Genomic DNA, 20,156 nt, shown 5'->3' with positions numbered 1-20,156 from the left:
TCCCACAGGAACCATAGGAACCCAGCATTGACCTAGAGGAGATGGCAGAGCAGCATAAGGGAAGGAACCTGGGTCCCTGAATGACTGCATGGAGTAGATCTGCCCTGCCAACCAGGTTCTCTCTTCTTGAACTTGTTAGGAGAATGTAAATTTCTTTTTTCTCTAATTACCACTGCATTGTTGGGTCTTTGGATATAGAGTTCTAAAATGTGTAGGCAATGAGGCCGGGCGCGGTGGCTCACGCCTGTAATCCTAGCTCTGGGAGGCCGAGGCGAGTGGATCGCTCGAGGTCAGGAGTTCGAGACCAGCCTGAGCAAGAGTGAGACCTCGTCTCTACTAAAAATAGAAAGAAATTATCTGGCCAACTAAAAAATATATATACAAAAAAAAAAAAAATTAGCCGGGCATGGTGGCTCATGCCTGTAGTCCCAGCTACTCGGGAGGCTGAGGCAGTAGGATCGCTTAAGCCCAGGAGTTTGAGGTTGCTGTGAGCTAGGCTGATGCCACGGCACTCACTCTAGCCCGGGTAACAAAGTGAGACTCTGTCTCAAAAAAAAAAAAAAATAAATAAAATGTGTAGGCAATGAAAATGGTGATTCTAATAGCAAACAAAACCTACATGGAAAAGTAAGTCCTTGTGTAGATGTTTAGGAAGAAGTTTCATTAATTTATAATCAGTCCTTATATCAGGCTTACAAAGTGAGTGAATCAGAAGGACACAGACAAGGGCCTAAAGGGGAGTGACAGGAAAATAGATAAAGGAAGCATTGCAGAAAACACAACCAAAATTAATCAGGTCCAATGCTGTAATATTTTTAATGAAAGATATGTTCCTCTAAATTTTTTTTGTCGAGCTTCACTTTAACATTATTCTGTATATAACAAAATTCTAAATAACTGAGATGCTTCTGGGAAGGACACTTTATGAGGTTTTGTTCCCAAAATACTAAATTCTCAGAAGGATCTCTATGGGTCCATGTTTCAATTATCTGCAGCTGTGCAACGAACTATCCTAAACTTAATGGCTTACAATGAAATTTATGACTCATCACAATGCTGTAAGTTGGCTTAGATCAGTCTGGAGGTTCTTCTGCTCCCTGTAGCATAGCTGGGGTGACTGGCGTGTCTGTTTTCAGCTGGGAGCTTGGCAGAAGTGGGAACATCCACAATGGCCTCTCATGCCCCAAGCTCTCTCTCAATACAGTCCCTCATCATCCAGACATCTAACCTGCGCTTCCTAAAAGCATGGCAACTGATGTCCAAAAGGGAGCATTCCAAGAGAGAAAAAGTGGAAGTTACCAGTTTTTTTAAGGCCTGGGCTCAGAAGTGTTGGAATGTCACTTTTGTTAGTCAAAGCACATCCTATTCAAGGGAGGGGAAGTAGATTCACCTGTTGAGATGTGAGGGGCAGCTTGCACCTACAAAGGGGAAGTTGGTGTTACTGGCCTAGTGTGAACCTACCTTCTATAGACCACTGTGATGTAATAAAGAAAATAACTGGTCTTTAACCCCAGTTCCCAGCACAGAGCTTCATAAACACTTGGAATTTCCTGATAGGATTGTCTTTTGTTGTTTATGACAAGACCCTTTCTACCATACATGAGTTTATTGCTCATGCGGTAACTTACTACTGGGCCTCTAGATAGCTTCAGGGTGGGGGCTGGTCCCCAGAAAAAACAAGCGCATGATTACAGTTGGAATTTCAGCCCCACATCCTGACCTCTGGGGAGGAGAGAGGATCTACAAAGGCTAGAGGTTGAGTTCAACCACCAATGACCAATGTTTGGATCAGTCATGCCTTTGTGATGAAACCTCGATGGAACTCTGACCCAAGGAGCTCAGAGAAGTTTCTGGTTGGTGAGCCCATCCCTGTGCTGGGAGGGCAGGATTCCACCCCCCAGACCTTGCCCTGTGTCCTCTTCATCTGCCTCTTCATTTGTATCCTTTATAATAAAATGGAAACAGTGAGCATAGCATTTCCTTGAGTTCCTTAAGTCATTCTAGTGAATTCTGAAGCCAGAGGAAGTTGTGGGAACCCCCAAATTTGTTGCCAAGTCAGACAGAAGTGCAGATGGCCTGAGGACCTTACTTGCAGCCGAAGGAAGGGCAGTATTGTTGGAGACCTTGCCTTTTAACTTGTGGGATCTGATGCTAAATCTGCGTAGTTAGTGTCAGAATCTAATTGAATTGTAGGAGGCTCAGTCAGTCTCAGAGCATCACTGTCAGAATGCAGCCACCTAATAAAGTCACCTTGTGACTGAAACAAAAGTCTCAGGGTGCGGAGAGCTTGGGTGAAATTACTCATACTGGTACTGGCCATGTGGATCTCACAAAGATTTCGTTTTCTCATCAGTGTTGGTAAAAGAATAATATCTATATTCAGGTTTAACAAGGAATTCAAATATACAGAAAAAGCACCTTAGCAACACAAAGCAAATATTAGCTTCTACTATTGTGGCCCAGACCTAATGCATAATCAAAAATCTTATTTATAACCCACCAAGAGCATTGTGGCCAGATTTTTACCCTTTCACAAGTCAAGTGAGAAATAATGAATGTAGATTCCCAAAGCTAAAGACATAAATTTGGTTCTACATGTCTTCTGTGTGCGTGTCTGGGATTTTTTTCAGCCGAGTTTTTTCCATTCAGTTCCAGGCCAGAAATGCGACAATTTCTTCTCATGAATCATCTTTCTGTGGCACTATTCCACACCCGGCAGAAAAATTATGTGAGGCCACGGTCTTTGCTGGCCTCCACTCAAAGAAAACATGCAAAACCGAACTCCATGTGGTCTTTGAGTCATCCCTCAGATCCTGGATTCTCTCAGCCCTTGAAAGCAAGTTAGGTTAGTGGGAATCCCAGCAGGGTGCTGTGGAGAAGCCAGCTCTCGAGACCCAGCAGAAAGGGCTGCGATGGAGACGTGAGTAAACGAGGGCATCTGGCCCCAGGATCTTGCTGCATCCAATCATGAAAGGTAAAATGAGCCTGTGTAATTTTTAACAATGCAAGGCTCTTGATTGATAGGATGCTGTTTTCCCAGGTCCATTATACCCCACTCCAAAGACAGTCAGAGACAGGTAAGATTTTACAAAAGAGCAAAAAAAAAAAAAATAGCAAGAATATATTGTCGACAGACTGTGCTCAGGACCATAGGGATTAGAAAACATGTGGAAAACATCCACCAACTTAATTCAAACATATATTGAGGACTTCCTGTTCACCAGAGGATGTGTGACACATAGTCTCTGGCTTCAAATGCTCTGTGTGTGTACACACACACACACACACACACCTTAGAAGAGACAATATACAATGAGTACATCATGCTTTTCATAATTATCATCAAGCTCTTACAAAAGAAAACCCAAGAGCAGTTCTCCAAAACCCCATGCACAGGCTTCTCCCCGCAGATCCTGAGACATTGGGTGCTGGACCTAACTAGCCAAAAACTCACCGAGTCAGTCCTGGTGAAAAGAGAAAACCATTTCTCTCTCATTAAATGACCTCGCCAAATCGTAAAACCTTAAAAAGAAAGCTTCCAGATCATTTGTCTCCATCGCAAAACTTATAAAAATGAGATGGAAAAAAAAAAGCTAAATTATTTTGGCTCATAAGTTTCAGATGGAGTTGTATATTTCCCTAAAGGGTCAAAAATAGAACATTTATTAAACGGCAAGTTATTCAAAAACCGGCACAGGCCCCAGTTGTCTTTCAAAAGCTCTGATTTACTGCATATTTCTCCCTTGAGAAAGGCCTTTTTTAAATGTTCATTTCCATTTTAAGAGACTCAGGGCTTTGATCTGTTGGGAGCATTCTTTCTCTTTCCCTAACTGGGGCCCGTTGACAACTCAGGGCTTGTGTTTTTCCATGGCCTTCCCTGGGCATTCACACACCATCTCCTGCATCTGCATTCACCCTGGTTAATTTGGAGGTCAGAACTGGTGAGTCCCTATACTAAGTGACATGGAGCCACATTCGGTCTTCACACCTCCACAAAGCTCCTGCTTCCAGGAGGTAAGAGAAAGGTGAGGGGGCTTTGGCACCCTGACAGTCTGCAAAAACTGCCAGGTCTTCCTTTAAAGTTACTTCGAAATTTCATAATACATTTAATCTTGTTACTCCAGGAAAGTCAAATCACAGGCACAGTCATATTAGGACAGCGGTCCCCAGCCTTTTGGGCACCAGGGACTGGTTTCATGGAAGGACAACTTTTTCACGGATGGTGGAGGGTCGTGGGAGCAGGCGGTGGCAGAACTCTGCAGCTCAGTCCCTAACAGGCCACGGACCGTCACTAGTCTGTGACCTGGGGGTTGGGGACCACAGTATTAGAATGTCTTGTGGTTTTGAAAGATCCATCTCTTTTCTTTTTTTAACTTTGTGTGGGTAATACCAGTATGTGCATGGTACTCGGGCCATGAGTTTTTCTATTCTAGACATGTTGGAAGAGAAAAGCTGACGTGGGTGGGTCACTCTTAATATCAAAGCTGTTGTTTTCAAGTTATACCACTCCTCTCCCTCTGAACTCACTGTGCCATAGTGCAAATTAGCAAAAAACCTCTCCCTAAGGGGCAGATACAGATCCCAGCCAGGATGTCCATTTTGGTGACACTCACTCCCACTCGCCTCACAACTGTCAACACACTTGTGCCTGCGCCCACCCCCCACTTAGATTCTCCTGCCCCCATCAGCCTAACACACACACTCACGCGCACACTGAAATCACTGGAGTAGCACCAGGCATTCCTTCCAGTGCTAAACAACTTGTTATTCTTCCATCCCTTCCCTCCCTCCTCTCCTTCCTCTTCTTCCTTCTCTCCTCTTCCTCTCCCTTTCTCTAGCCCATTCTCTCTCTTCTGCGATAATACAGTGAATGTTTGCATAAGCTTTCAATCCAGCAACCTGAAGATTCGCCTCCAATGGTGCTGGGCTGGGCCACACTCAGAGGTAGCTGCCTCCCGATTGTCACTCAGCATTTTATCGCCAGGCTGTTCTATTCGAGTCTATTCCGTATGCTAAGCAATTGTTGGTAGAAATAGGATTATGGAACAAGAGGAGGCAGAATGAGCAATTGATAGAGCGGGGCCTGCCTGCCGTGGGCTCCAGCTGCCATTCTTCACAGGTAAATGACACGCACAGGCTTAAAAAAAAATAACTCTCCCATTTTCTGGTAGCACATTGTTGTTTGTTTGTTTGTCAGATTACACATTCAATCAATTGTGACAAGCTGCTGCACCATGCCGGGCATCGCGCAGTCCCGTGTAAACCCGGAACTCCGTGGGCAGAAAGGAAACCAACTCAAACTGCTCTCCGAGGGCTGTGACCCACTGCAGAGAGAGGAAGAGATCGCAGGGGGTTTTTCCAACCGACTTTCTGCGGCAGGGAGGGAAAGAAATTGTGTTCCCCAGGAGAAAGTGGTTAATCTTATTTTATTTTATTTTATTTTATTTTTGTAGCTGCAGGCAATCTGTGGATAAGTGAGTATTACCATCCTGGTACATCTCTAATTAATAAGATCAATTGCCGCTGTATTTTCTTTTACAAACTCATTTAGATATGTCAGGGCTGCAATTATTTTGAGAATGATCTGTCTTTACGCTTATTCATCTTTCCTCTTCCTCAAGGAGCAAATAAAACTGTCAGCTTAAATGCCCTTTGAAGTCTGTTTTAGATCCTTGATTGAAAATTAAAAACAAAGCTCTCTAGCCTAGTGCCATTTGCAGGGTCAAAGTTCCTGTCCTCATGTTGTTTTTTTTGTTTGTGTGTCTGTGTGTTTGTGTGTGTGTGCATACATGTATATGTGTGTATATTGATTTCTGTTTTTAAAAGGATAACATGTTGGCTTTCAAATCCCACATTGCGCCCCACTGCTTCCATCTCCTTAGATGTGCAAGAACTCTGAAACCTTAGATTATTTTAAAACTGAGAAGCACTGGACATTTTGCTTATCTGTTTGTTTTTCATTTCTGGGAAGGCTCTCTCTCTCCAAATGGACATTTTGTTATAACCTTGAAGATGATTAAGGCAGCTTCACTCTCCACTTTCACATCTTCTGTGATAATTAGCACCAGCGGAATGTGCAGAAATCCATCCCCACTGCTAAGAACCCAGACGTCATCTCACCAGGGAGGACGAGGGTCCTTTGCAGGTCTGCACGCCGGCTCCGACAGCTTCACCAAAGCAACACCCAAAACCTGTCTGCTGGTCCGGTCCCTCGCTGAGAAGCCTCCCACAGATACAGACAAATAAACCTGGTCGTCCCTGCAGGGCCGGAGGGATGCTTCCGGACTCTCCATCTGGGGAGCGTAAACCCACACCGTTTCAAGAGGAGATTTAAACCTTTTCTTGGAGAAGACAGAGGTTGGCACGAGGCTAACAAATCAAAGAAACTGCACTGAGGCCAAGCAGCCGTCTCTCCCAGGCCATCCCCCGACTGCTTCTTCCGTCCCTGCCTTCTGGCTGATTTGTCTTGAAGGTTTTAACATTATCCCTCTGTTGACAAATGAATGCTTTTCTGGAAAATGAGGTATTTCCAGAAGCTGGCAGACACCAAGCGGAGCACCGTCAGCGCTCCGCGGCTCCCTGGCTCTCTGGATGCGTTATTTGTTACAGGAAAGGCCTGGAGGTTTTTGTACGAGCATTACGTTCAAGGTGATGACAAATGTAGTCTGGCCGGGGAGGTAATAAGGGAATTTCTAGCCAGGTCCTGTCTAGACCACGGTTGGTTAAGGGGGGAAAGCCACAAAAGGGGGCTATAGTACCCCGTTCCTCAGAGAAACTGTCCTCAGGGAGCGCCAGGCACATTTCCAGCCCGAACCCCCGTCCGGCCCCCGATGGGGGGCTGCCGTAAATAACATTAGCCTGTCTTTCAGCGAGCTCTGGGAAGCTTATAAACTGAACACGGGTTTTGTTGTCTGTAGTTGCGCATTAAGCTCAGTACTGTCAAGTCTAATTATTCTCATTAAGGCCTGAAAGTTTTAGGGATTAATTAAGCAGAGAGCAAAAGCTTATGCAGAACAGCAATATTTTCCCCCCTCGAGGATTAGCCCGTCATTCTGGTGGGGTTTTCCTTGAGCGGTGCCCATTGCTTTATAAGATAGCAAAGTGTGGAGCTCGTATAATATGGATTAGAAACGGCCTGCATTTCACATGTGCTATTCAGCCATGAAAATAAGCCCTGGTCCTTGTGCCCATAACCCAGAAGGCTTGCTAATGAGAACCAGGCAGCAGGGCTAATGAGAAATTCAATCCGTGCAGCCTTCTCCTTCCCATTTCCTTTCAATTTACTTCCCACAGGATCCGATGTGTGTAGGAGAGGTCTGAGTGGATGCTAGTATTCGCCTCTTTGCTTGGTGGGAATCTTAGAAAATATCTGATTTTAGCCCCCCTTGCGAGAGATGCAGAAACTGGGATTCAGCAACCTGCTCAAGGGACAGAGTTAACAGCAAAGCTACTTTAAAGAGAAGGTGGCAGGAAACTTCAGGAAGCATGGAAGGTCGTTGGGTATATTAGAATGGCGAGGGTCCTTAGGGGTCAGGTTTTGACATGACCAAAAACTCCACGGAAATGCGAAGGTCCCCCAAGGAAGTGAGGACGACGGTGAGGACCTAATTTGCATGCGAGCCCGGGAGCGCTGGTGTCCTGTTTGCTGAAGGATGTCAAGGCTTCCTGAAGAAATGGGGGACAGGGAGGGGTAGTTAGGCCCTGGCACCCCCAGACATAAAGAGGGAAGTCCAATGTGGGTAATCTGTTTTCTTCCAGTAGCTCCAGTTTTCCGCAAGGCAGATTTGGGGGGCACTTCTGCCTTCGATCTCGCCACTTCACATAAGGGCGCCATCCCATTTGATGACTTGGAATGGCGCATTCCTGCCTCCCACACCCCCAAGCCCATTCCTCACTTATCTCTGTAGATTAGATGCCTGATGCCTGCCCTGAAGGGGGCTGCAGCAGTGACAGAATCCCCAGGGCCTGTCTGTGCTGAAGGGTGGCATCCACCACCTGCACCCCAGACCCTCCCATACCTGGCAGGCTCCCTCTGCCCAGCGACGTCCCCTTCACCCCAGCAATCCTCCACCAGGCACACCCAAGGACAGCCCAGCGTCCTGCAGGTGGCAAGAGAGAGTACCCCCCTCAGACACTGGCTGGACTCCACAGGAAGGAGTGAGCTTGGAGGTCATACTGGGTCAGATACCTTCATGAACCCTCTTTTCTTGTCCCTGGGGAACCTGTTTTGGCTCCTCAAAGAAGCCCTTGGGAAAAGTGCAGCTTGTAGAGGCTGCATTCACTGGGCAGACCCCACACTCCAAGAGGGTCAGTGAGGCTGGGCGTGACAGCCCAACGGGAGCAGCAACTGTCCAGTGATGTCCACAAAGGGTGCCAAAGGCCCAACAGCCACCACCGTAATAGTCAGGCTGGGGACCATTTCCTGAACATGGCATGTTCTTCCAGCCCCTTGATCTTTGCTCATGGAGGGTGTCGTTCCCTCTACAATTCTCCAGAACACTTTTTTCGTAGTTTTTTGTGTTTTCTAAGCACGGCACTTGCTTATGCATCTATCTCCCTGTGAACGCTGAGTCCCAGAAGGCCCCACTGTCCTTGTTTATCTTTGCTCCCCCATGGCCTGTGTTATGGCCTGAATGGGTGTGTCCCCTCACCAAATGCATACGGGGAAGCCCTTATCCCCAAGGTGATGGTATTGGGAGGTGGGACCTTGGGAGGTGATTAGGGTTAGACGAGGTCATGCGGGTGGGGCCCTCAGGATGGGATTAGTGCCCTTATAAAAAGAGGAGGAGACACCAGGTCTCTTGCTCCCTCTCTGCCTGCAATCCCCCCAAAAAGGCCACATGAGGACATAGCGGAAGAGAACCCTCCTCAGAATGCGAGCATGCTAGCACCCTGATCTCCAACTCCTCAGCCCCTAGAACTATGAAAAATAAATGTTTATTATGTGACTCACCCAGTCTGTGGTCATCTGTGATAGCAGCCAAACTAAGACGGTGAGGACAGTGTTAGTTGCACAACTGGTGCTTAGCAAACTTGCTGACTGACTGGCTGGGGTCTCTCACCTGCAACTAAACAGTGGCCCAACAATTAGAAAATACATTTTCAGCTTCCACTGTGGGAAAGATAACATGCTGAGCAATGTAAAAAAATAACTCCTTTGCAAAACCAAACCAAAGGTCCAAGTTGCTTAACACAGTATTAGTTTTTCTCAAACGGGTATGTGCTGTTATACATACACACAAGCCTCATTAATCATATTGCCAGGGTGCACATTGAATAACCTTAAAGGAGAAATCAATTACCTAAATTCATGGTTCTCATAATTCGAAGTATTTGTATCTCAGGCATAGGTTTTAAATCAGAACTGTTTAGCATGAGGGATGGGGAGATGGGAGGCAGGTGTGCTTTTTAAATTTTTAAGAAACTTAAGGGTAAGGGTTAGAGCAACTTATATCTGTTAATGGGTTATTTCTGTATCATTTTAATGTTGCAAGCATATAAGGCAAAAGAAATATTTTATAAATAATACAACTAATTGCCAGGTCTTTTGTTATTTCTGAATCTACTAGCGGAGGCTAGTCAATAGCTCTTAGTACTGCTGCTCAAGCTCTTATAAAGGCAAAGAAATCTGTGTACCCTGGAGCAGGAGGAGAGGCACATAGGATAAAAGGATGTAACAAATACAGGGTGAAGAATACTTAATATCATTTTCCCTGCTGCTTGCTAATTACAATGACTGGAGATGCTGGAAGTTTAAATATGTCTCCCTGTCTTTTTTTCTTATTCTTTAATTAGTTCTGTCCAATGAGCATCCTGGCTGACACGTGGAAGGTGTGCTCAGGAGTGCTTCACCAATGACACTGTAGGATTGCCGGATTTAGCAAAAAGAATGCTTATGACTGCTTTACACTTCTAACATGTGGGTAGAGAATTACATGCACTTTACCGACAGATTATTCTCTTTCCTCTTTTAAGCTGCATTTTGGCCCATCCATTCTTGACCACTTACCTTTAAGGCTGCTGTTGCTAGGGAGCTGGCATGTGACAAAGGGCTCCACCTCTTGGAGATCAGAGGGACCAGGAAGCGGCAAGTAGCAGCCAGTGGGATCTGGGCAGCTAAATGCAAGTGGCACTTCGCCCTCATTGGCAAAGCAGCACCAGGGAGCTGCGCTGGTGCCTGCCCCACTTCCCCCTCCATCTCCCCTGCAACTCAACTGTCCCCCCGGGGCTGGGTGAGTGAGGGAAACAGGAGAGATCACCCCTCAGAGTGGCTCAGCGACTGCCACTGCTTAGCTCCACTCATTGTCATGGGGGAGGGCATATCTGATCTTTCCATATTTTTCAAGTGATGCCAGGTATTGGGAAGTTATGTGAAGTCACCAAGTTCTTAAGCATTGATGACCAAGTCAACTCTTTGAAATGAAACTGTGTAAGTTAAATGAGATGTCTCTGTGGGCTTCCAGGCTGTGACCTCTGCTTTAAGGGAAGCCCCACGGCTGTTCCTCTTTCCTGCCCCACCACCCCGAGGCCTTCTATGGAATCACTGAGGAGAGACGGGCAGTAAACCAAATGAGCAGGAAAAATGCACAGTGTATTCGGTTCACAGGGCTACAGAAAGAAAAAAAGCAGGGTGAAGACCGTAGGAAAGCATGGGTTGGGGTCCACTTTGGAATAGGGAAATTGGAGAGAGCTTCAGTGAGAAGTCAACAAGTCAACAAGGACCTGAGGAGAAAGGCATATAGAGAACAAGAGAAGAATATTCTAGAGAGAGAGGGAACAGCAAGTGCAAAGGCCCTGAGGCATGTGGCAAAGGGACCAGCCAGCAGGAGAGGTGTGAGTGAGTGCAGAGAGAAGGAGGAGGAAGAGAGGAGGCTGGAGACAGGTGCCCAGCAGCCCCTGCGGAAAGGAAAGCCAGGTAAGGGTGAGGAGGGAAGGGTTTGAGTGAAGCAGAGACTGGATCTTGCATGCTCTCACAAGTCACCCCGGGGCTGCCATGTAGGCTGCAGGGAGGCAAAGTGGGGCAGGGAGGCTGTGACTGTGGCCCGGGTGGGAGACAATGGCAGCTCAGACAAGGAGGATGGCACGAAGATGGAGAGAAAGGGCCGGATCCACGCATAGGCCGTGCCCAGGAAACACCAGGTGTGGCATGTCCTGCCGCCTGGATTTTTCAGTCACCTAGCAAAAGTAGAACGTGGCATCATTTTAAAAACATTCTCAATTTACAAAACCAAAACTGCTCACTTAGCTGCCCCCAGACTCTTCACTGCCTTGATCATCTGGCTCTCTCCCTACTGGTGTCGAGATCTGTTGACTCTCGCAGGATGAGTTAAGTGAGATCACAGACATATAAAAGGGGAATAGACAGATCTGAAAATAAGCACTGGCTCAGCCACCCAGAACCTAAGACAGCCCAAAATAAACCACATCCCCCGCTACTTTATTTTTTATATACTTATGGGGTTGTTATTGTTTAACGCTTTGTAATTTTCAAGGTGGCAACCAGTCTTGGCAAAAAAGAAAAAAAAAAAAAAAGATGCGCAGGAGGAGAAGTGAAAGAACAGCGGGAGCAGGACCCTCAGCCGGGAGCCCAGGGCCGGGGAGCACTCCCGGCTCTTGCCCCCACCCCCAGCGGCTGTGTGTAAAGAGAATGGGGAATGCAGACTTGAGCCTTCCAGAATCTCTGAATGTCTCTAATCAGTTACAGACTTAATGTCTGATATATGTGCTACGTGCCACAGCATTTCCTGTTAATTAAAAGCCATCCCATAACTCTGCGGGTAAAAGGACTTACTCCACACGCCAGATCTTCCCAGGCGTGCTCGGGAAGAGAGTTGGGGGAAAGGCATGGTCACCTGGAAACAGCCCGCTTGTCACCCTGGAGGTAGCGCCCCCTCCCCACCCACAGCAGAGGCTCAGATGCCCCACTGAAGAGGTGGGTAACTGTCTTCTCTCAACTCCAGAAATTCCTCTACACTCTGCCCGCCGTAGCACCCTCTGCGGGCTCCTGTTCTGGCCTGGCTTCATCGGCGGCACCATGTGTGGTTTCTCCTATTTGCCGAGAGTCCCTCATGGAGGCGCCCTTAGTGCTCATCCGTATCCCCCCAGCGTCCCCCTCCGTGCCCACAGGCTGGTTACTGCAAACCCTGGCCCCAGCCGCTTGCAGGGAAACCAGAGTGCCAGGTCACTGCTCCAGCAAGCATGCGTCGTGGAGGATGAGCCAGGAGTCACTGGGTAATGCCCAGCGTCCTCATCCCTCAGGTGGATTCAGTCTGAGGCACGTTCCGGTGTCTCCGGGAGCGCCCTGGTGGGTCAAACTCCAGTCGCCCACCCTAGCAAATGGCTTAACAAAGCCCCCTTGATTGGCTCCCTCCCCTCTCTGTCTCCCTTCCCCCCTCCATGCTTCCTGGCCTCACCCCCTGAATAAACTACTTACACCTGAAGTCCTGCTTGAGCGTCTGCATTCAGAGGGACCTAACCAAGACACCCCTCCACCTGAGGACACAGAGGAGTGGCCGCCAGCCTCTGACTGGAGCTTCCCCAGGGAACGTCTGCCTGCCCAGCTCCTCTGACTCAGCAGTGACACCCGCAGGCAGGGCCCTTCCAGTCCAGGCTGGGCTCCTATGGCAGCTCCCAGCACAGCCTGGCATCCTTGTCCCAGCTTGTTGGGGGCCCATAAGTGCGGGAGACATGACTCCTCACCCATCCCCCCATCCCACCTGCTGGGGGCTCACGCTCCTCCCTGTCCCAGGAGCCATGGGCTCTTAGCAGGGTGGCCCATGTGGCATTCTGCAGCCCGCTGCCGCCTGGTAGCTGCGGTTTCCCCATCAGCTGCTGCATGCGTCTCAGAGAGACACTGCTGGGCCTCAGCCCAGACTTCCTGACTTTGCCAGGCTCGGCGCAGCGGGATGAGCAGGGAGCCCACGTGCGGAGTTTTGCAGAGTCCTCCAGCCCCAAGCTCATCTTTTGGTTGCCAAGCTCCACACATGGCTGAAGACCTGGAAGCAGATCCCCAAAGGTGGCCAAAAAAGACCCTCAGAGGTGACAGGTGCTCATGAGGGGTCAGGTCTTGAAGTCAGTCATAATTTGGGTTTCTAATGGCAACGTAGCCTTTATATGAGGGGCATGGCTGGTAATGTCTGGGCCGACTGCCTACACTCAAAGCCGCACCTTTGATGCTAAACGCTGACACTGTGGGTTTCAAAGCTCCGAGGTAGAATCCGAGGTATCTGACAAGCTATCCATAGTGGGAGCCAGGACATCCAGAGGTTTCTGGAAACATCCTTGGGTATTTTTAGTGCCCCACTCCTCACTCTTCTTCCCTGACAGCTCCTAAAGTCAATCTCAACAAGCAAGGAGGCGCCGGCATTCCAGCAGCCGGCCCGTCTCACCTCCATCCCGGCCCCATGTGCGCTGACCTCACAGAGCTTCTTGCTCTAGCGCTTCAGGGGTCGGTCTGTCCCAGGAGGGTCCTGTGCCCAGATACTGCTGCCTATGCACCTGATTCTTGTAGGAGCTGGGCCCCAGCAAAATGAGTTCCAGGAGGGCCAGCATGTATCTCCAGTGCCTGGAACATTGCCTGCACTTGATAGGTGCTTAATAAAACCTGCCACATAACTGAATGAAGGAAGCAACTCATTGGTAAGGCTCAGAGCATAGCCTGGCCAGGCAGCCCCCGAGGCACAGATCCCAGTGAGGCCTCAACCCTTGCACCCCCTCTTCCAGCCAGTCCTTAGTTTTCCTCTTTGTAAAGTGGGACCCAGTGAAGGTTGTGAAATGGAAGTGGTCTGACCGGATTTCTGAAAGAAGGCCACACCTGGCAGAATCACAAGGTATTGAACTTGACTGCCTCTCTCCTTGGACCAGAACCCTGGTCACCTCCTCTGAGTGCCCTGCTTGACTGGGCCTGAACTTGGGCTTCTCAAAAGCAAATTTGAGTAAGAATTCTGCTAAGTCAGTTTAGCAAAAATTGCCCACCCTGGTATCTGATTACCCTCAATATCTTACCACCCTTGGGCTGCCCTCCTCGTAATCTTATCAAGTCAGTTTAGCTAAAACCCCCTTATCCTTGAAGTTTCCTCGTAGTAATTTTCCATCCACTGAGCCCCACCCTGCTCCTTGGTTATAAGTCCCCACTTGTCCTTGTCCTTGATGGAGTCGGAATAGAGTCTGGTCTCTCTCTCCCACTGCAAGACCCCGTGGCTGTGGTCACTGTACCTACTGCCATGCCCATTGAATAAAGTCTTCCTTACCAGCTTCAGCAAACTGAGCCCAGAAAATTCTAGAAGACGGAAGAGGTGAGTTCAATCATCATCGAGAGGGAGGCATGGTGAAGATACAGAGCTGTGACACGCCTGGGGACAAGGTAGACAGGATTGGGTGACCAGAGGGATGTGAAAGGCAAGAGAGAGGCCAGAGTTCTAGATTGTTCCAGATCTCCCTAGATTGAGACTGGAGGATGACACCATTAACCAAAATCAAGAACATATCAGGAATAACAATTTGCACTTTGCCCTTAGGTACCGCAGTCTCACAATGGCATACCTTGACTCCTAAATAATATCAAATCAGAAATGTCTCAAAGTCATCTATCTGAGCAATTTGATGGAGACCTATAGATACATCTTTGCTAAACCAGGCCATAAAATGTATACCCTATTGACACATAATTCCTCAAATACCTGCCTTGTTTTCCCCTTCCTTCTGGAAACACACACATGACCTTTTGAAACACACGTTTTCAGAGTGCCCAGGGAACAGTGGGCTGGGGGTCCCAGCTGTGTAGGGTGTGTTACCTTCTGCCGGCTGTCGGGGCCCTGTGGGCCAGAACAGGCCTCTCTGGCCTGAAAGTAGTGAGTACTTGGCATATGCTGACAGCAGTTGCTTTTCAAAGGCGCTGTAAATTCCAGCGCATTGTTCTATTCCCTTTTCCATTCAGAGGCGCAGCAGGAGGTATTTGGCAGGCGGGGAACTAAAGCCGCACACGTATGCTAATCCCTCTCAGGGTGGGTCTCAGCTTTGCTCCGGCATTCTCCCTCTCTCCTCCCATCCGTCTAGTCTTTCAACTTTCTTCCTCTTTCCATCTCTGTTTCTGATTTCTTTGCCACATGAGTGTGGCTTCATGAGAAAGGAGATTGTTCTTTAGAAACAGGCCATTCCCACAACAGGTGACGATGTGGAACAGATCGGCACTATCCAAACACAAATCCCAACCCTGGCCCTGTGGCTATGGGACCCTGGCTGTGGCGTGAGGGCGAACAGAGGGGCAGGGAAGGGCGGCAGGCCCAGAAGAGTACACTGGACAAATCCTTAGCAAGCTCCTACCATGCTGGGCATTGAGGGAGCAACAAAGAACAAGAGAGTCCCCTGTTTTCAAGGAGGTTGGAGTCCAGTGGGCCACGCTATGCCTAATGTCACCTCCCTGAGAAAGAAGCCCTGCCACTGCCTGTTAGAGGTGAGCAGGCTTAGACGCAGACCCAGGAAGACCTTCCCAGCACCAAAACCTTATTAGTGGCAAACTTCTCGGGTCTATTGACTCTGCCTCTGCTATCACAGCTGCCCACTGGCTTAATAGCATCATCAACGCACCCATTCTGGATAATTCTATTACAGGATTTTAAATGATCCTTATAACCTATTAAACAGGAAAAAATTTTAAGAACCCAAAATCCAGTTTAATGTGTTTCCAGTTTCCCTTTAAGTTCAAGATCATCGAGGTTGCATAGAATGACTTGAAAATGTGACCTATTATCTAACATCCTTTATGATTAAGATCACCTAAGAGGGTGTGGCTTTAACCCTGAAGCATCCCATTATGCTAACACAAAGGAGTTAGGCCCTTAAACCAGCTCAGTAAATGCCAGACCCAAATATTCTAGAAGGTGCATAAATTTGGTTACTGGCCTCTCCTCTTGTTGAGTATTTGCCATCAGCTAATTACTGTGTCCATTTCGTCACACTGTGACCTAATGCCACACTCCAGTCACAGGAATGGATGGTTGCCAGTGTTGTTAATAGACCGTCCCAAAGGACTTTATTCCAGATTTGCCAGGCAAGGAGAGCAGCAGGAAGCCCAGCTGCAGAGGGTATTATTTTTTTTGCGCATGGTAAAGAGGTTGGCACCTTTGACATTCAAAGGCGTTTCCTTAACACTAAAGAAACTCCAGTCCAGCTTCCTCCAGGCAGGGGAGACGTAGAGGATGCATGTGAGTGGGATCTCCAGGCAGCTGCTGTGAGCTGGTGGAGCTTGGGCAGAACACACTCCAAAGCACCCCCTGCTGCATGCGGCTTGCTTGGGAATGCCAGCCACATCGCCCTGCCTGGGGCTTCTGCAGATGACTGGCTGCTTTCATCAAAGGCAACATGCCACCCGCTGGAGGAGCAAGAGGTGAAGGCACAAGTAGTGACAGGCTCTAACGAAAGTGGCGTCACCGTAAGCCAGAATGGAATCTTGCAGTCTGGACAAAACCCCAGGTGCCTCATCAACTCAGCCACACCCAGCCATGGGGACAACTAGAAAGAGAGAGAGCACCCAGGGTGGCAGGGCAGCTGGCTGCTCTGCAGGGGAGAAAACCAGTGTCAGGATTAGAGTTGACCTCAGTAAGTGTGTGTTGAATGAACAAGACTTGAGTGGAATGGACCAAGTTTGAATGTAGGTCCATAACTGGTGACTGTGTGGCCTTAGGCAAATTACTGAACCTCTCTGAGTCTCAGTTTCCTCAAAAGTAACAATAACAGCCACCTCAGAGTGTCACTGTGAAGATTACATGAGATACTATATGTGCATAGACCGCGTGAGCACACACAAACACCACAACACACAGTAGGTCAATAAATGTTAGTTCCTTTGTCACACCTGCATCCTACTCACTTATCTGTGAAAGCCACTCGAGGCAGGGAACCCTGATAGAAAGACCATCATCTATAGGTTAAACATATGGAGCACAAGTCTGAATCCTACCCGTCCATTTAGCAGCAAGAATAGACACAGTTAATTTCACAGATGCCATCTTCATTTCCAAGACGTCACTGCTGTCACAGGTTGCCACCAGCATTCGCCCATACAGCTGAGACTGGAGCCTCTAGAACCTTCTACACTCTGCAGTGAACAGCCCCACCGTTGCACTTGGCCCTTCCTTTCCTGTAGGCCACCCTGGGAGGGTCTCGGTGAGCCCTGGTAGTCTTTCTGCACGTGGTTTACCTCCCAATCCCCCTTCATTCTTGCCCTCTGGCCCAGTTCTCTCTTCCAGGATGCAGTCTCTCACCCAGGTGGGAAGCTTGCCCCCTCCTGCCCACCACAGCTCCTGCCCCTCATTGGAAGCCCAAGACCTCACTCTCCCAGGGGATTTTTCCATATTAATCCTGCCCAACAGGGAGGTCTTGAAATTGCATCTCATTTATGTTTCTGTGTGTGTGCAGACCCCATGGCTGCCTTGCTTCCTGTCTTACCTTTTAATCCTCCCAAAGTCTGAAACAATAACTTACATATAAGCACCACTAAGCACCTAGTAAACTCGTGGTGAGACTCAGCCATTCCTTTTTACTTAGACACTGCTGATTTATAAGTGGGTTCTTAGAAAGGGGGAAAGCTAGGTGACAGTCAAGAGGAGGAAGTTGCCAAATTCTCCTCACAGAAAACGTCTAGACAAAAAGCAGAGTGGTAGATAGAGCCTTCTCCCCACCCTCCTCCAGCCTTGGAGATCTTCAAGTGTGAGCTCCAAAGTGAGCTCTGCCTCACGAATGAAAGGGGTGAGTGTGGGCAGAAAGCCACCGTGGGAAGCCAGGGAGGGCAGGCCTGCCCTCTCCACCCTGGCACCTGGCTTCAAGCCCCTCGGGAAAGGAAGCTCTGTTTAAAGAAGCGTTTCTGCCACCAGCGTCTCGGCTCTCAATGGAGGCAAAGAAGCAGAACGAACTCCACTCAAGGTCAGGCAATCTCTAGCTCCCACCTGGGGAGATACATCAGCTCACCTTCATCCCCACAGCAAACCAGAAACCCAAGTGTCTCTCCCTTTGGGTGCCATGGCCTCAGCATGTGAATAAATCCAGTGGGAAGCCTGGGCCCTAATGTTCCATGCAACCTAGACCCAAAGTGGGAATGGTTGCGTCACTCCAAAATGGCAAGTTGGGCACCAGCCTTGGGCCTTGGCTGAGCCCACCACTGTCACAACAGATAGTGGTCATGGAGTCCTGGGTCTCACCTTTGGGTGGATCAAAGGGTTTACACTCCACTGCTATTGGCTGAGGGCACATAGGCACATAGGGGATTGGATGGTGGCCCCCAAGAAGATGTGTCTACATCCTAAACTCCAGAACCTGTGAGTGTGACCTTATTAGAAAAAAGGTCTTTGCAGAGGTAGTTAAGTTAAGGATCTCGAGATGAGATCATTCTGCACTATCCATGTGGGCACTAAATCTAATGACATGTGTCCTTACAACAGACACACAGAGGAGAGACCTGTGGAGAAGAGGAAAGGCCATGCGAAGGTGGAAGAAGAGATTGGAGTGAGGGAGCCCCAAGCCGTGGATGGCTGGAGCCACCATAAATGGACGAGGCCAGGAGGGACTCTCCCCTGGAGCCCCCAGAGGGAGCATGGCCCTGCCAACACCTTGGTTCTGGACTTCCAGCCTCCAGTTCTGCGAGACAATAAATTCCTGTTGTTTTAAGCCCCCGAATGTGTGTTAGCTGTTACAACAGTCCCAGGGAACTAATACAAGGGGTGGGGACAGATTTACCCACCTGAGAACATGGCCTTCCTTGGTCCTCTTTTTGTCTCCATGAGCTTCCCTTTCTTCTCCCTCATCCACTCTGTACAGCCACATGGGTCCCTAAGTCTCCCATAAAACTGGGGGACTCATGAGGCCCTTTGAAGGATGGTGAGTTATTTAGGTCCCTGGGCATGGAACCAAAGCCCGAAGCAATCCTTCTCAGGAGCGACGTGCACAGTCTCAGCAAGGACCTGGCTCGGAACCGGAGCTCAACAAGTGAGCATCCACCTTCTGTTGCCCCCATGGGCTCTCCCTGAGGGATGGTGAGCGCTTGTGCCACCTGGTTCCGGTGGCAGCATCAGTGGGGCTGCTGTGAAAGCCCGTGCAGCGTGTGCTGCACACAGGTGCCCGCCGAGGGCAGAGGGGCAGCTGAACTCCAGCCACGCTCCATTCACCAAAGAGTACCCTGGGGCCTGGCTCTTGGCAGCCCAAAGTTAGGCGGCATTTTGTTTTTTGTCAGTCTGCCCACTCTAAGAGGGCATATTTTAAAGTCATAAGAAGATACTGTCAGGGTATCTTTTGAAAAAATTTTGGATATGGATTGCGGTAATGGTTGCACAACATGGTAAATGTAATTAATGTCACTGAATTGTACCCTTAAAATTGTTAACATGATGAATTTGGGGTTATACATATTTCACCACAATTATAAAAGGATTAATAATCTAATATATCCCAACTCATTGAATTGCACATGTTAAGTGGGCACACTGGATGGTATGTGAATTATATCTAAATGGAGCCATTTTTAAAAAACGCAAACAAATAAAACAACATTTTGCAAAATCATAAAACCTAAGACTACAATTAAACTGGGTATGTGAAAAAAAATTTTTTTTAAAGACACTGTACGTGCTGGCAAAGGCTAGCCTTGCTCTGTCTATAACTGGCTGCCGTCTCGTGGCTACATCCTGGAGCTCGGCTTTTGGCAGCTGGTCGATGCAGGAGATGATATTCAGCCACAGGCAGAAACCCTGGTGGTCGAACTCTGATTCTCTGGCCACCGACTCATCAGTAGGGCTGCCCATCTCTCAGACTCTGACCTTAACATTCCCATTTTCTCTCTTCTCCGTGCCCTAACCCTCCAGGTGCCGGCTTTTTCTCTGCCTTTCCTATCTTAATTAGCACACCCTGCATTTTCCAAACCAACTCTTCTGTCTCTGGTTTTCCATTAAGCCTTTAGTTTTGCACTACATCATATCTTTGATGTTTTTGAGAGCTGTGAGCAGGGTCTTAGGATGTTTCGACTGAAGGAATTATTAAATAGCAACAATGTTTAATATGCTCTATATTTGTACACAGGAAATACAGATAGACAAAAAAACAGAAACAACTTGTCAATTTCCCCGGCTTGCACTACGCTGGGAAGGATAATCTAGAATTCCTGACACACT

The sequence above is a fragment of the Lemur catta genome, chromosome 5 (assembly GCF_020740605.2).
Source record: "Lemur catta isolate mLemCat1 chromosome 5, mLemCat1.pri, whole genome shotgun sequence".
NCBI lineage: Eukaryota > Metazoa > Chordata > Mammalia > Primates > Lemuridae > Lemur > Lemur catta.
Note: the sequence above shows the minus strand (reverse complement) of the source record.